Source organism: Crinia signifera, chromosome 5, assembly GCF_055691185.1.
Source record: "Crinia signifera chromosome 5, ASM5569118v1, whole genome shotgun sequence".
In the NCBI taxonomy this organism is placed as follows: domain Eukaryota; kingdom Metazoa; phylum Chordata; class Amphibia; order Anura; family Myobatrachidae; genus Crinia; species Crinia signifera.
Genome location: NC_139221.1, coordinates 24,268,919 through 24,274,207, shown reverse-complemented (window position 1 = coordinate 24,274,207; position 5,289 = coordinate 24,268,919). Strand labels below are relative to the sequence as shown.

The 5,289-nt window shown below is 48.0% G+C and overlaps 1 pseudogene; it reads left to right on the top strand.

Moving 5' to 3' along the window:
- The first annotated feature begins 4,649 nt into the window (after positions 1-4,649).
- Positions 4,650-4,785, top strand: LOC146006082 (U2 spliceosomal RNA; annotated as a pseudogene).
- The last annotated feature ends 504 nt before the right edge of the window (positions 4,786-5,289 follow it).

Genomic DNA, 5,289 nt, shown 5'->3' with positions numbered 1-5,289 from the left:
TTTGTGGCCAAGCCTCGATCATTTCTGGAAATTGCCACATCAGGGAAATCAATTTGACATTTGTCCATGCGGACCATAAATTTCACCGGACATTGGGGTTTATTCTAGTTCATTCTTTCTGACAAAATCCTTCTTAGATGGACAAAACCATGTGCACTGCAGGGGGGGCAGATGTAACATGTGCAGAGAGAATTAGATTTGGGTGAGTTATTTTGTTTCTGTGCAGGGAAAATACTGACTGCATGATTTTACACTTCAATATAGATCTCACTTTGAAGAAAAACCCCACCCAAATCTAATTCTCTCTGCACAAGTTACATCTGCCCCACCCGCAGTGCACATGGTTTTGTCCATCTAAGAAGGATTTTGACAGAAAGAATGGACTAGAATAACCCCCATTATGATGTATTGTGCATCTGCATCAGTTGTAATATGTAATTGATGCTTACTGCCAGACCACACGAAAAATACATCGTCTATGTATCTCACATATGATGATATATTCATGCTGTACAGTGGTGGTCAAAATATATTTTCTGTTCCTGGAACATATAAATGTTTGCCAATGCAGGTGCCACTGCTGCACCCATAGAGCATCCCTTGCCCTGTAAGTAAAATCTTCCGTTAAACATAAAGAAGTTCTTTGTGAGAATAAATTCAAGCAACATAATGCAACAGTCGACATATGGACCTTAAAAGAACCCACTTGTTAACATAAATGTCTTAACAGCCTCACATCCATCTTTATGCGGAATGATGGTATAAAGGCTAACAACATCAGCACACACTAACCATGATTGGACAGTGATATTCTCGATAGTTGTCAGATGTTTTAAGAAAGCTGTAGTGTCCAGCAAGTAATACTAATGTTGCTGGACCAAGGGTTGCAATACCGTATCCAAATAAATCAAAATCAACTGTAGCAGGGAGCCTCTCGATGATGTAATTGGACAGCCCGGAAGGGGAGATAACCCCTTGTGAACTTTGGTTAACGTATACAATAAAGTAACAATGGGATGTTCTGGACACAACACACTTGCAAGTTCCTCAGTGTTAACCTTCATATCTACCCCCAAAGTATGTAGATTTTTAAATTACTGTTTAAACGATGTTGTAGGGTCTTTGTCCAATAACATATAAGTTTCTGTGTCGGTAAGTTGCTGCATGATCTCATTAATGTAATCTTGGCGGTCTTGAAGAACAATCGCCCCGCCTTTGTCGGCAGGACGTATTATCATTTTGGGATAAATTCTTTATTGCTACTCACTCTGCTACTATAAGATTTGGATGTGAATCAATGGATTGTTTGTTAATGGACATCACTTCCTGTTTAATGCATCGCATGAAGGTTCTGAGGCTAGGATTAGTCGACACCGGTTCAAATGTTGATTTCGGTAATAATTTACAAATTGTTGGTGGAATACTTGGTGGTTCTGTTGATATAGTTGGTATAGTATTTATACCAGTCTTTACTTTATTCTCAGGTTTATTAAATAATTCCTTTAATTTCAGATTACGCTGCAAGTGATGTTTTTCCCCTTGCCAATTAAACTGTTTAAAGGGGCAGCTAGGGATAAAAGAGAGGCCTTTAGTTAAAATACTGATTTCAGAAGCACTTAATTCATACGTGGACAGATTTATGATGGCTTCTTTTTCCTGGGCACTGGTGGTTTCCTTCCTTTTTTCTCTTTTTGATAGTCTCTTGTATTGTCTATCTGCACTGGCTCTGATAGCTCGGTCGGCAGCCCAGCCAGGTGGGAATCTGGACTGGCCCACCGGGAAATGGCCCGGTAGCCCGGCGGGCCAATCCGCCCCTGGCAGTCGCTGTGCGGTTACTATCATTGTCACTCCCAGTGCAGTTAGGATCTGTAGAAGATTGTGTATCAAATTTGTTCCGTGCTTGCCCCCTTGGAGAATGGGCGTCTTTTTTTATTTTTAATGCCAGATGACCACTGATACACTTTGTGTTGATCATAATCACATGTTACTTTGTTGAGTTTTTCTTTATACGGTTATTTTCCGTTTATACACCGTGAGTTGTTCATCTTAGTTTAGCAATCCAATCATCTTGTTCATCCTGTTCCAATGCTATATACTTGTCCAGACCAGGACAAGACCAGGACAAAACCAGGACAGGACCAAGACTGCAGCGCGGCCAGGACACACTGCTGGAAGCAATGAACTGACAGATGACCAGCAGGAAGCAAAGGACTGCAGCTCCCTGCAACAGGAACAGGAAACTACCGGTCTAAAGTATGAACCAAGTCAGTCTAAAGCAAAAAAAAAAAAGCAAAAAAACATGAAAAACTTTTCTAACACTTGCATCTAACTTTCGTTACTGCCGATCTAGACGCTGTTGGCTATTTTTAGTCATCTAACTAGACACATGCAGTACACATCTAGTCAGGGGATGGTGACGTGCTTTATCAGTGCTTCATTCCTAAGCGATCTAGACAGATCGCTTTGAAATGAGGCTGTGGTCGCCCCTTGTGTATGGCCCATAACTCTTGCAACCATGTTTTGATACATTTTATGCTTATAAAGGCTACAGATGGAGGGCCTGCTGTTATTGTGGGTCCTGGCGATTCTATCTCCAATCGCCAGGACCCGCCATCACATAGAAGGGGGTGCGCACACGTGAGATGCTCGAGTCCACATCCACCTCCCTGTCGCTTCCCCGCTACTCCCCCGTTGGTGCCCGCAGTCCCCCCCCCCCCCCCAACCCTGCTTGTCTCCCTGAAGCAGAGATAGGCATGGTTTCCGCCATCTGCCGCTGAGAGAAGGGGATGCGCGTGTGTCCCCATCAGATGGAGTGCCTCTCTGCCAGCTCTCGCCAGTGGAGGGGGATCTGGCGAGAGCTGGGGCTGAACAAGAGGCGATCCATCTGTACATTCTCATAACTATGCTCTACCTGCAATTTACCTGCAATTGTAGCAATCAATCACAGAAAGCCTAAATTGCAGGTGAATGGCAGCAGGTTTTATGTGTTGAGCGGTGCCTTGCTCATTTCACCGAACCCTGCGAGTCACACCGGCTGCAGGAGCAATCTCTTGGGATCGTATGCAATCTATCACATGCAAGAGTACCGCATGTGATACATCGCACGCGATCCTGCCGCCCGGGACATTCCATAATGTATGGGGGTCTTTAATCTATAACTCAGTGTTTTTCAACCTTTTTCAGCTCGAGGCACACCGGACCCGACTTTTAAATTGCCAAGGCACACCAACAGTCAGGATAAAAAAAAAAACAACACACACAATGGGGCAGATGTATTATCCCTCATTATGGGGGAGAAGGGTATCAGCGCACGTTATGTGCACGGATACCGCTGCTCCCCCATGTATGATAGAGCCGGGATGCGGTAATGGACAGGGGCGCTATGCTCCCCTGTCCATATCGGCGCTGCTATCAAAATGATCATCGCTGACCGTTCCGCACGAAGCGTGCTTTGGCTTCGCCAGCATCAGGCTGGCGAAGCCCTATCTAAACAGCAGGGACAGCGCTGTCCCTGCTGTTAGGTCTGGGCTGCGCTGGGGATCTCGCGTGAACAGCGAGATCCCGCGCATGCCCAGTGCGGCCGGCCGGGGGACAGGAGATAGCGCATCAGTATTAACTGATGCGCTATCTCCAGAAAGGGACATCGCCGGAGGGGGGAGTTAACGCTCCCCCGCTTCGGCAGACAAGATGTTGATACATCTTGTTGATGTCCCTTCCTGCTTCGCCTCGCTATTGAGGCGAAGCAGGAAGTATCATAGCGGCGCTTATCGCGCCGCTATGATACATCTGCCCCATTGGCCCCAATGAAAAAAATACAGCACGCATGCATGCACTCACTGGCCCCCACAGTAATAAAACATAGGGGCCCCCAGAGTAATACAAGCACAATGACCCACATAGTGATACAAATTGTATCCACAGTAGTTAAACACATTGGCACCCCAAGTAATTTCACACATTGCCCCTCACTGCCCCACAGTGATTCCACACACTGCCCCCCTCCCCCATGCATCCCACAGGGTATTCACACACTGTTCTGTCTCCCAGGAAATTCCTCACACTGTCCACCACATCAATTATATAAAAAAAAAACGTAACTGTTGCCATGCCATAATTAGTGGATTTCATCATCTGCAGCTGAGTGGCGGGATGCATTGCTGGTGTTGGGAAGAGTGCAGGAGAGAGACAGGGGAGAGATATGGGGGAGGAGAGAGAGGGGGTCTAGGGAAGAAGAGAGAGAGCAGGGAAGAGAAAGAAGAGGTGGGGTGGCGACGGAGAGCAAGGGATAAAGCCCCAATCCGATCCTCTCCCCTCCACGACCACAATACAGGCTGCCCTTTGTTTCCCCCACACACCACCCTTAATTATACATGGTGCTATATACCTGCAGCTTTGCAGGCGGGTCCACTCCCTTCGTCAGCGTCGGGACTTTCTGTCGTCAGCGCCGGGTTTTACACGCTGCTGCCTGTCTCCAGCTCTGCTACAGAAATCATCTTCTGTAGGCAGTTCTTGCTCCCGCGCACAGCAGTGGCATGGCTGAGTCACTCCACGTCGCATACGCTGGGCAGTGTGACAGGCCAGGTGCTGCCCATGCCCTTTACTCTAATGCTAGCAGCCGGGCAGCGCATGTTCTCGCGGCACACCAGACTACCGCTTCTCGGCCTTTTGGCTAAGATCAAGTGTAGTATCTGTTCTTATCAGTTGGTATGGACTGGCCTCTGGCAGAGAATAGAGAAAGGTTGGACTGAGTAGCTGCTCTGATGGGCGGAGGGTGTGGGACCCCTCCTTTTTGCCTGGGAGTGGTGAAAAGTCTCACTGAGTATCTTCACCTCTGCCTTTGGTAGGAGGTGTTGTTTTCGTAAATCCACTGGTAAGAGGGGGGGAGAAACACTGGGCCTAGTAGTTTGACTCTCCTGACGGGGTTTGTAGCCCCCGAAGGATGAGACAGCGAAAGGCTCAGTCTAGTATCCATTCCCAGGGAGCGGAGAAAAGCTGAGACCGAGTAGATTGGTCCAGGTTGGCTAACCACCAGCCTGGGCACAGCGAAAAGCTCAGCCTAGTATCTTAACCCTGGGAGCGGAGAAACACTGGGACTGAGTAGATTGCTCTTCCGAGGGGGGTGCAGCCCCTAAGGGAGTCTTTCGAAAAGCCCAGTGGAGTACCCATTCCCATGCCGGGGGCTGGAAAATGCCTGCTGGTGAGACAGAGAAAAGCTTGGTCGGACGCTGAAGGGTCGGCTGCCTGGAGCCCGAGGCTGCACTGTGCCCCCGGGGAAACTCGGGGGTGCCT